Below are 12,230 nucleotides of genomic sequence, written 5' to 3'. Positions count from 1 at the left end.
ATTATTACATTCTAGTAGTGCTTGCAAATTTATGATGTCTGCATCCAAGTGTTCTGGGTACCATCAACACACTCTGACTTGAAATAGTCCCTGACTTAAGGAGTTAAGAATCTTCCCCTAAATTGGGAAGGGGTCTGAATGTAGGTAACAAGAATAAATGTAATACTATTAAGATGAAGATGAAACTCACTGGGCAGGGGATCAGCATCTTGCAAGAAAGGTCCTGTGTATTGTCTTGACAAAAAGCTTGCTGTTATAGCTACTTTTTGACCTCTTCCCAAAGTTTTAGGAGCATATAGAAATTTGATTTTTTCCCAGTCATTCAGTATTTGGCAATAAGACATGTCCTGTCACCCTTCAAGATGATACACTATGACTTTCGCAAGCAGCAGGATGAGAAGTGAAAGTCTTTAGGAAGATTTAGTTAATGCAAAATATCTCACTGTATATGTATGTATCAGAGCAAGCACATTAACTTCCACCCCTACCTCTGGAATCTTAATGGATTTGTCATGTTTCCCAGTAAAACTCAAGTTACTGGTGCCATTCTAGAAACTCTTTAAAAATAGGCGTCTTATGAATGACGACAGTCTTTGTGAGAGCCTGGTGGAAGAGTAAGAGGAAATTCTCCATGGCAAACTCTGAACAATGCTACTCTCCTCCATGCTTGTGATTGTTGACTTCCAGTAAGTAGGATCCAAATCCTAAGTAAGGATTTATTCCATGTCTTCTGAGTTGTCTGACCTATTTTTTTCAGAGCATATAGCCAGGAATGACAGCAGTGGAAAGCATTGGGAAAGCACAACATCATGCCATCTTTGAGTGAAATTGGTTTGCCAGACCTTGCAAAGGGCCTGCAGCTCTCTGGGGCAGACAAGATGCTGTGAACGCATCATCCCACTCTGTTGCTCCACACCCAGGCAGGGAGCCATATTCTATCTTCAGCCTCTATTCCCTGACTCTTTTTGCAGCAACCCAGACCCCCTGGATGCATTCCAGGACTCAACTCAACAAGCTGTGATCTTGAAAATATTTTGAATTGTATTATAACAGAGTTGGCTAGTACTGCAGTGAAAGCGGCCAAGTTATGGCATCTAAAACTGGCCTAAACAGCTTCCCTACTGGATCTTGTTTTAGTTTAAGTCTACTTCTTTTTTCTTTTCTCCCCTTCATTCTATGGCAGATTTCCCAGGCAGATGTATTTGCTTTGTATTTTCCTTTCACCATATGACTTTACTCATTTTTCCATAGCAACACTTATGCTAATGGTAGCGTTCTGCCTCATCTCACATACATCCTACAACTTCCTCAAGCATGTGTAGTCTCCTATAAAGCTTCTAAGAGAAATGGTACACTGAACAGAAGCCTCTAGGACTCACTTCTCCTACAGGACCATTATGTGTGCACTCCACCTTCTAGGTCCACGATATTCTCATATTACATGTATCTGTGCACATAGGGAAAGTCAAACTGGTACAAAAGACCCTATCACATTTAAGGACTATGTGAGGAGGTACTGTAGGAGGTGACAATGAAAGTGGTAAGAGCTTTGGCAGTTATTGACAAAATGTATGTACTTTTGGTGCTTCTACACAACTGACTATGGATTCAATTTCCATTTGCAAGAAGAATGAAAATGACACCTTCCAAGTGGAAATGATTTTTCAGAAAATTGAAGGTGATTTTTTCTTCTAATCCCCACTACAACAGAAAAAAAAGATTTGAGCCTCTAATGAAAATTAAAAGAGCATTTTTATATTCTTTTCTTTGATTCTTTCTGATTCTTTTGATGACAGAAATTGAATAATAGAACTAAACCAAGTCACAAACAATCTTATCATCAGTTCATTTTAAAGGATATTTCCTGTTGTTATTTGTCCTTTCCATAATTTGGGATGTTGGAACACCCAAAACTGAATAGCTTTTCATCATTTCCCACAGCTTCAAGTCTGAAGTGTGATGCTTTCTGGTTTGGTGTGCTGACAAAACATAAACATTTCCTTACCCAAGTCTTAAAAGTCTTACTTCTGAAAGCCTGCAACCCTCTTCTCCAATTGTCATTAAAGCAGTTTGCAATAGTCTATGTATACGCCTGTGCTGGCTAGTTTCAGAATGATTTTTTAAACTGTTTTGAAATTGTTTTGTTACACAAATGATGTGTCGGCATTCTGAGTGTGAAACTATAGAAATGGTTTCACTTAGTCTCCCAAGATGAAGTTCTCACAAACATTAAGAATACTCCAGTATTAAGCTTAGCTCAAGCTTATCTTTCCAACATGCTGAGAGTCTGCGTTCCCTCCTGATTTTCATCCTGAGTCACCAGTTCCTTCTAAATTCTTATTCATAAGTGCTCAGTTAAACTTATACAATCTCACTGGGGTCATATATATGTAGCCAAACATGTGGCATCATTACCTCTGATTTCTAGGGGATGGATTTAATAACACAGTCCTATGCCCTGTCTTCCTAAATCATGAACACTGTGGATTATAACAGTAAAGAGAAAGTTTGTCATGGAATGCATTAGAGATTAATTCTCTCCTCTCACATAAATATCTCTTCTCTCTCACACACATACAGTTCTTCTCCCCTCTTTTTTTCCCCTTCCGTTCTCTCTCCCCTCTCCCAGTCAAAGAATTCACAAGTCAGTTATTGGGATCTCATCATAAACACCTACTAACATCTTTATAATACATGTCCTGACATATCACTTGTCAACTTACAAGGACAGAAGGATAAATTTCAAGTGATATTTTCCCTCTGAAATATTTAGATTCATGTTAATGCTATTCTAAAATAAGAACGGGTGATGTGCTCAATATGGAAAGAAATGCCAGAATAATGTGAGTAATAATCACTGCCGTCTGAATTTCATTCAAACTGCTTACCAAGTCAAGTTAATTTTTTGCCAGAATAGACTATTAGAGAGGTGGAAAGAGGGATGAAGGGAAATGTTATAATATTTTAACAGCTAAAAAAAACTCCAAGTAATTTGTATAGAATATCCCTGGGAGTTAAATCACATTATTATCCACATTCTGTAGATAGGAATACTATGGCACAGAGAACAGTTGCCTTGTTCTTGGGAGGTGTCATGCTCCAAAAGCTCTTACTGATTTAACACTTCCAAGATGATGCCAAAACTTGATTGCCAAATGTCACGCACTGCAATTGTGTCAGAGTCTTTAAAAGCCAGGTTTTATGGTTCTTGTTTCCCTGCACTTTCTCATTATACAAGACTTTACAGGAAATAATAGCAAAAGCACTCTAGTGAGTTTCAAGAACTTTCAACAAACAGATTTCCAAATTTTTAATAGTCTGATGGGTCCATACTCATCAGGCCAGAAGAGCATATAATTGAAGGCTGAGATGTTGCTGTGTGGTTTACCCCAACAACTTATACCCATCAACTTCAGATCATGCTGAACACACGGAAGAGCAAGCAGTGAAAATGCAACTGAGAATCCTGTAAAACAGACTGAATGGCATAAGGACTTTTTATGTCAGTTGTATGCATTATTTTTTAAAACATAGTTAGTAATAATGAACAGAAATGTGATTAGAAAGCAACCAGGGAATGGGAGAACGAAACAGTCCCACGAGTTATCAAGTACATGACATAGCGGTCCAGAAGCTCGCTGTCTGCCCACAGTGGCATCCTCATGCCTTGGAATATTTTGTAACCAGGTTTCTATAGCCATCTCTAGCACTTCTGCCTTCATTAGAGACACAAATCTCAGCTTCAGCCTTCACTAAACTGGTATTTGCAAGCCCTACAATTTTGAAGTGAAAACATAACTTCATGCAAAATGCAGATTGGTCTGAGGCATGTCACAAGTCATTAATAGCTCCTCCAGACTCTGTATTAAATATATATTTAAGTTTGCTTCTTTACAACTGCCATCTAAATTAAAATGAATTGCAGACCTGTTAATCTTCCTTGTTTTCAAGCCCTGTATATTTGGAAATACTATTATAAGTAAATCCTCAGTGCCCTCTAAAAAAAAAAAGTATTTAGGAAAATTCCTTTGACAATTAATGACTGTAAAATTACCATGAGCAAAAAGAAGGCATAAAATGGAAATGGCTGATGTTTTATTTCAACCTGTGGATTATTAATTGCTGAAGATTTGGAATGCAGGAAGTATAAAAAATTCCTCTCCTCTTGAAGAAAGTCCATGCTGCAAATATCCTCCATTAGTTTAAAAGGGGGTGAAACAAAATAATGATGAGGTAATGTTGATGAACTAAAGGTTTCAAAATGATTACATTATAAATCTTGGAATCCTGCTAGAACATATGCATTTTGCTAATACAAAAAGACAGACTGTTGGACCAAACTGAACTTCTGTGATTTTCCCTCCATTAAACCCTTTGGAGCTTAACTTTTTTTTTTTTCCACCACCATTTCCTTTTCTCTTGATTAGTCATTTGAAAGACTAATTAGAGTCCACCATTTACAGAACTACCCAAGAAATTAAATGCTAGTGAAAAGTCAGAAAGTTGAAAATAATAAAATAAATTTTTCAGAGCTGTTAGGTAATGCTGATTTTTATTAAGAGAAAGAAAAACATTTCACAGAAAGTTTTTTAAAAAAATAAAAATAAAAAGGTGAATAAAGTGTGAACATGCCTCTATGCAACACTATCGTTAGTAAGATTTTAGTTTAATTTAGCAGTGAGAAAAATAAGGAAAGCAACTAATTATTACACAGGTCGTCAGTGAACCTTCCAGCCCCTCTGGCCCTTTAGAATACATGTCCCTCTACATACTTAGCTATCCCTCATAACCTGTGTTTTAAATTGATAATATTAAATTCTCTCTTTAGCCACTGCTTTTAATATTAAATTCTCTCTTTAGCCACTGCTTTTTTTTTTTTTCCCCTCTTTGGGAGGGGGAATGTTTGCACAAAGGTCTTTGTGTTCCCAAAATATGCAGTGGGACAGATTTGTACTTTTATTTCACTCCTATTTCATTACTACAGAACATGAGAGAAGTACAAGCAGATTTTGGTCTACCAAAGAATGTCCCTATAGAAACAGCACTGCCAAGTTTGCTTCAATTCTCTGCAAAGCCTCTTAAAGCTTCTTATTTTTAAGCCTTCTTAAAAATAGTACTAAGTTTCCTTAACTGATACATTCAGCAAGTCTGGTTATATGATGTGGAAAAAAAAATGTGTATTTTTACCATGAATTTCACTATTTTGTGCTGGTTCTTTAATGATCATCTCTGGAAGTAAAAAGAAGGGATAAGTTTAAAAAATAATGATAAGAAGAAGAAAGTTTGGAAAAGATAGCAAGATTTTGCTTATTAATTCCCACTCACACCTAGCCTTTCAACACAAGGCAGCTGTGAGAATGTCCTTTACTTGTCTTCCCTGAAATGCAGCTGTGGACAGTGTTGCTAATTGCTTAGGCTTAACCAATTTGAGTAAGGTCATTAAGCATATTACAGCTCTCAGTTGCCTTGATCTCAGTCCAGCATCTGTAAAACACAGACCACAACTTTTGCTCTCCCAGCAAGTTGGTTGTGAGAATGCCCTCACCGAACAGGGTATGTTGTTCACACAGTGCTTGAGTAAAACACCTCTCATTCACCCTGCAGGGCAAGCGCCTTCAGTCGCTGTCTACTGATCATCCAAAACACTAGAAATTACAGGAACAAGACTTCAATAAGAAAGAAAAGCAGTAAAAAATAGGCTCTTTTAAGGTATTCTATTTATGTATGAAAATCATTTCTCCCTTGTTTTCCATCTCTTGCAGGGAAGTAAACACAAGTTGTGCTCTAAAAGCTTTCCTAGCACTAGCTGCACTGAAGCATAACACAGGATAAAGCGATCAGAGCTCAGCTGGATCCTATTTTTTGTATAAATTTTGATAGGCACCTAGAGATGATCCATGGGGAAGAAATGCGCCTTTTTTTTTCAAACATCTAATCATATCTGGGGCTCTTTACAACATCTCTCAAAGGGCAATATCAAAACCTTGGCAGGAAATCATTTGAGTTACTGGCAAATGAAATGAGCCGTAAGATATTCTTCTTTCTTTTTCTGTTGGATAGGTGATAAACATAAAGCACACAGTGTATCAGTAAATGTACCAAAATTTTAGTTAAATTTCACCCTACTGTGAGCAATACTACTATTTCTTCTTGTATCTGAATTAGATATTCCTAGCAACTTACTTAAGTCAACCCCCTCCCTGAATACAAATATAATCTAGTCCGGGTTATAGTTTTTAATTATTAACTTTTTTAAAGTAGATATATTTGCTGATTCATACTAACTCTAGGTGCAGATCCTCCCTAAAATAGGTAGCAGGATTTTCTACTGAATTGTCATTTCCATCTTTCAAATACCACATTATGAATGTAACAAAATAATAAATATTTTTACAGAACATTACTCAAATCATCAAAAAATTATTCCCAGCACTAAAGATTCAAGAGAATCTTTAAAATATTACTGGGTAATATTACATTGATAAATATTTTGTAGAATAAAGACCCACTGGTTACCGTGATTTAGGTTCCCATTGTCTCCTATCATTGAAAGGAATGTTTTGACATGAATTTGTCTGAAAAAGTGATTTTGCCAATTCTTATAATTGTGAGCTATTGTTAGGTATTTATCTGAACATTTGATTCTTTTCAAGTTAGGAACCAGGCTTGGCATATGGCAATGCACCAGTGTGCCATAACTAATCCAGCAATATAAAATGGCACACAAGGGAAAGAGCCTTTAGCAGGCAAAATGATATGTGATGGTACATATGCCTTGAGAAATGTGGGAGATCTTTAAAAAATATATTATCATGAAACCATTTTTTTGTATTAATTAAATGTTGTTTTATTTGGAAGCTGCAATGACAAAATTCTATTTGTTATACTACTTCATAATAGGGCAAATTTACCATAATCCTCTCAACTCATTAAAAAAAATCACAAAATAACAGAAATCATTTTTTCATTATATTTTTTTGCCTTTTTTGAATCGGCTAGCACTCACAATGGAAGATTAAATGTTGAGGGCCAGCCTGTGCCAACAGGCTGGCACCAGCAGAGTGCCTCAGCTTCTGTCTTCGGAAACATGTGCAGGTGTCTGTGGTATTTCCCTTGAGGAAATGACACAGTGCAAACAAACAAAATAAAGGAATGCATTACTTTTATGTGATGGGATAGTCCTTAAAACTGTTGCAGTGAAGAACTGAAATTGTTCATTGATTGATTTTCATTTCCCGTAACTCAGGGAGGCTTCCCTGAGACTCTAGGTTTGCTGGCTATCATGGAAAGTTCAATCATATATTCAAAAATGTTCAATAAAAAGTAAAAAAAGCAGCCTTTTCAGCAAGACCCAACCCACGTATAATCTCTGATGCTCCCCCTCTCTCGACTTCCCTTTCCACCCTGAAAAATGAATCAGTAGCCCTCTTTAAATCCCATCCCTCGCTGAATCACCTCTTGTCCAACACACAGGCCAGACAAAACCACATCTATCTGGGATAGAAAAGCTATACATAGTGCAGAATGCACAATGTATAAGCAGTGTATATAGCAGAAATGTATATAGTCATGTATACTGCAGAAAGGCCATACATTGTACTCTTTTCTAAAATAAAAAACAACACAGATTTTGATGGAAAATGTCCATCTCTGGTGGACAAAAACACAAAACATTAAATTCTGAAAGTGGACAGATGTGTGTATATGTATATTCATATAAATAAATTGTTGCACTACATGCAACTCACAGTGAAGATTTCTCATGTGTCCCTCTCTTTTCCCAGCTACACGTGACACACAGTATCTGCTATCAAACAAGTCCATGAGAGAAAACCACCATGTTGTATTGCAGCAAATATACACTCAATTGGGAAACCAGCCAAAATAGGATAAAGAAAGCTGGAGACATATAAATCCTAAAAGGCAGCATTTACAAGTGATATTTTTGGCTTCTAGAAAGCATTTCTAACCATGTGATTTTTTGGAAAACAAACAAAGCTCCTCATAGCAGAGGTAAATGAACTTGTAAAAAACTAGGAGGAGAGGAGCATCTTCTGTTTGTTTAGCAAAGAATTCTAATACTCATGTTTCTAAAGAAAAAAAATAATAAAAAATTACAGGCAGTATTATTTTATTCCTTGCTCTTGGCTTTTACTTTGCTCCTTCCTTGTCAAATGTGCTGAAGGCATTGCATGCCTGAAAGCTCATCTGTTTTTTTTTTTCTTTTTTTCCAGCTGTTTCAGCTGATCTAATAAAAGATATTACCTCTTTCTACAAAACTCATCTCCTGTGGCATATTATTTCATTTAGTATGTTTTGGGCTAATCTGCTAGAAATGTCATATATTATCTAAGTAAAAATATATCATCATATCCTTTTCTTAAACAAATTCTGTCATTTTATCCCCATTCTTAGCAAAAAGAGAGGTTTAAATAAAGAAGAAAAAGAGAAAGAACAGGAACAAACAAGGCTGAGCTGCAGAAATGTGGGTTATGTCAGTGAAACAAGATATGTACTGCGCCCTGCTTATCAGCTGCTGCATTTCATTCCAGGGCACCGCTCATTACTGTGTCCCCTGCTCCAAGTATCACAGCGCGCAAAGTCGGAATCCCATTCACACTTTGGATAAGCAATTTCCAGCCTAAGAATTCCCTCCCACAAGTGTTTTTTTTTTTCTCCCAGCATATAGTTAAAAATTAGACAACTGAGTCACTTGTCTTCTTAAGAAATGCCACGTTCATTACGGAGCAAGCGCGATTTCACATTTTGCTCATAATTCAAAAGTATTAAAAATTTACCAGGCAGTCTCTTCAACTTTTTAGGGAATTTAAGGTATTTCTGTCTTGGCTTTTTATGATATTTTATTTTATTATTTTATTTTTTAATTTCAAAGCTAGATTAAAAAAGAAAAAAAAAGTAAAATAAAGGTTTGAATTATAAATTAATTTAGTGTATTGACATCAAAACAAAGAAAAAAAGAAAAGCTTTTTTTGTAAAAAACGGATTGAGGGTGGGTTGCATTGGCAGTCTGACTCAGTTTCCACTAGCCTCCATGTCTCTCTTCAGTTCTATGGTATTCTGGCATGGAATACCAGTTCTACGGTATTCTGTTTTCAGGCATGGAATCACTTAGTACATAGCACTGCAGAGAGTTCTGCTTAACAACATGTATGTTTGTGTGTGGTTTAAGTTCACATAAAAAGTGTTGCCATAAACCTTTCAAAGTAAACTCTTCTGTTTATAAAAGATGTTAGAATATCTGTTTTTACAAGTGTGGATAACTGCTAGTTGGCCCAATGTCACAACATGGTGCTTTCAGTGCAAGTCCCGAAGTTTTTTTTTTCTCTATTTTTAATGGAAAAAAGGTAAGTAACATTTTTGTGGAGGTTGTGTACTCTTTTTTTTTTTTCCCCAAAGGAACTTTATTTATCATAGAATCATAGAATCATAAAATTATAGAATGCTTAAGGTCGGAAGGGACCTCCAGAGGTCATCTAGTCCAACCCCCCTGCACACACAGGGTCACCTAGAGCATTTATGCATTTGATAATTATGTAGTTCATGGGAGACAGTTTTTCTTTTTTTTTTAATAAACTTTATAATAATGTTTATAATTGAATGGGACAGATCTGGAGAGGATGGGGGCAGAGAAGCGCTGGGACCGCAGGGTGCCTCTCACAAATTCTTGAATCGCGAATGCCATGCTGAGCACAGCACAAATGATGGCCCTGTCCTTCCCAATTCAAGCATAAGATAAGACACCAGCAGAAATGGCAAGATAGATCAAGAATTAATGAGGAGTAGAAGGTAACATGATCAGAGAATCAGAGAATTAGAGAATCATAGAATGCCCAAGGTTGAAAGGGACCTCTCGAGGTCATCTAGTCCAAACCCCCTGTACACCCAGGTTCACCTAGAGCACGTGGCACAGGACTGCATCTAAGCAGGTTTTGAAGATCTCCAGAGAAGGAGACTCCACAACCTCTCTGGGCAGCCTGTTTCAGTGCTCTGTCACCCTCACTGTCAAGAATTTTTTCCTCAAGTTCCTGTGGAAATTTTGATACTTTATTTTCTGGCTGTTTCCTCTAGTTCTGTCAGTGGCCACCAGTGAAAAGAGGCCAGCACCATCCTCCTCACTGCCTCCCTGGAGGTACTTATAGACACTGATCAGATCCCCTCTCAGCCTTCTCTTCTCCAGGCTGAACAGGCCCAGCTCCCTCAGCCTCTCCTCATAGGGCAGATGTTCCAGGCCCCTGATCATCCTTGTAGCCCTGTGCTGGACTCTCTTCAGCAGCTCCACATCCCTCTTGTACTGTGGAGCCCACAATACTCCAGATGTGGCATCACCAGGGCTGAGTAGAGGGGCAGGATCCCCTCCCTCGACCTGCTGGAGACGCTCTTCTTAATGCACCCCAGGATCCCATTGGCCTTCTTGGCCACAAGGGCACACTGCTGCCTCATGGTCAGCTTGTCATCCACCATGACACGTAGGTCCTCCTCCTCAGAGCTGCTCTCCAGAAGGTCAGTCTCCAGCCTGGGGAGATGCATGGGGTTATTCCTCCCCAGGCGCAATATCTTGCACTTGGAATTGTTGAATTTCGTAAGATTTCTCACTGCCTAGTTATCCAGTCTGTCCAGGTCCCTCTGGATGGCAGCGCAGCCCTCTGGGATATCGGATACTCCTCCCAGTTTCATACCACCAGCAAACCTGCTGAGGGAACACTCTGTGCCTTCATCCAGGTCACTGATGAATAAATTTAACAGGCCTGGACCAAAGACCGACTCCTGGGGGGCACTGCTAGCTACAGGCCTCCAACTAGACTCTGCACCGCTGATCACCACCCTCTGAGCTCTGCCATCCAGCCAGTTCCTAATCCACCTCACTGTCCACTCATCTATCCCACACTTCTGAAGCTTGCCCAGGAGGATGTTGTGAGGGACGGTGTCAAAAGCCTTGATGAAGTCGAGATAGACGACATCCACCGCTCTCCCCTCGTCTATCCAGCTGGTCATTTCATCATAGAAGTCTATCAGGTTAGTTAAGCATGATTTCCCCTTGGTGAATCCATGCTGACTACTCTTGAGCACCTTCTTGTCCTCCAGCTGCCTGGAGACAACGGCCAGTATGAGCCGTTTCATCACTTTTCTGGGGATGGAGGTGAGGCTGTAGTTGCTGGGTCCTCCTTCTTGCCTTTTTTGAAGACTGGCGTGACATTGGCTTTCTTCTAGTCCTCCAGCACCTCCCCTGTTCTCCATGATCTTTCAAAGATGACGGAGAGCAGCTTAGCTATGACATCCGCCAGCTCACGCAGAACTCCGGGCTGCATCCCATCAGGGCCCATGGATTTGTGGGTATCGAGGTTCCTTAGGTGCTCTCTGACCCAATCTTCCTCTACCCAGGGCAAGTCTTCCTTTGCCCAGGCTTCTTCTCTTGTCCCTAGGGCCTGGGACTCTAAAGGGCTGCCCTTGGTAAACACTTAAGCAAAGAAGGCATTGAGCAACTCTGCTTTTTCTGTGTTATTCGTAACCAGGGTACCCACCTCGTTCATTAGTGGACCCACATTTTCCCCGATCTTCCTTTTGCTGTTAATATATTTGAAGAAGTTTTTCTTGTTATTTTTAACATTCCTTTTCAGATTGCGTTCCAAACATGCCTTAGCTTTCCTTATCACATCTCTGCATTCCCTGACTACGTGTCCCAGGCGGCCTGTCCTTTTTTCCACATTCTGTATACCGCCGCCTTCTTCTGCTTGAGCATTGCCACAAGCTCCTTGCCCATCCACGTAGGTCTCCTGCCCCCTCTGCCTGACTTCGTACACACAGGGATGCACCGTTGCTGGGTGTCGAGGAAGTGCTGCTTGAAAACTAACCAGCTCTCTTGGGCTCCCCTTCCTTCTAGAGCTCTATAGCCCACGGGATTCTTCTGAGAAGGTCTCTGAAGAGACTAAAGCTGGCCCTCCTGAAGTCCACGGTCGCATGGATAAGGTAATAATAAGGCTGCATGATAGGTAATGGTCTGAATAGATCAGCAGCCACCACTGCCAAACCACTTTGTAGTCTTTATGGCAAAAGAGAGCACTGCCATATACCACAGCACACATCAACCATGACACATCTACCGAGCAGGGAGTCTCAGTTCCTCATTCAAAAGGAAAATTAGAAGGGGAGAGGAGGCAGAAACGAAAGAGCCAAATGTATCCGAGTTCTCAAAATGGGGACTTAGCATGACA

The 12,230-nt window shown here is 39.2% G+C and overlaps 1 protein-coding gene across 1 annotated transcript in view; it reads right to left on the bottom strand.

The window, feature by feature from the left end:
• Positions 1 to 12,230, bottom strand: part of NOX4 (NADPH oxidase 4) — a 94,441-nt gene that overhangs the window by 33,659 nt on the left and 48,552 nt on the right. The window lies entirely within an intron of this gene.

Source organism: Tinamus guttatus, unplaced genomic scaffold, assembly GCF_059628265.1.
Source record: "Tinamus guttatus ecotype Peru unplaced genomic scaffold, ASM5962826v1 Tinamus_guttatus_pri_ptg000602l, whole genome shotgun sequence".
NCBI classification, from domain to species: domain Eukaryota; kingdom Metazoa; phylum Chordata; class Aves; order Tinamiformes; family Tinamidae; genus Tinamus; species Tinamus guttatus.
Note: the sequence above shows the minus strand (reverse complement) of the source record. Positions and strands in the feature narration are given on the sequence as shown.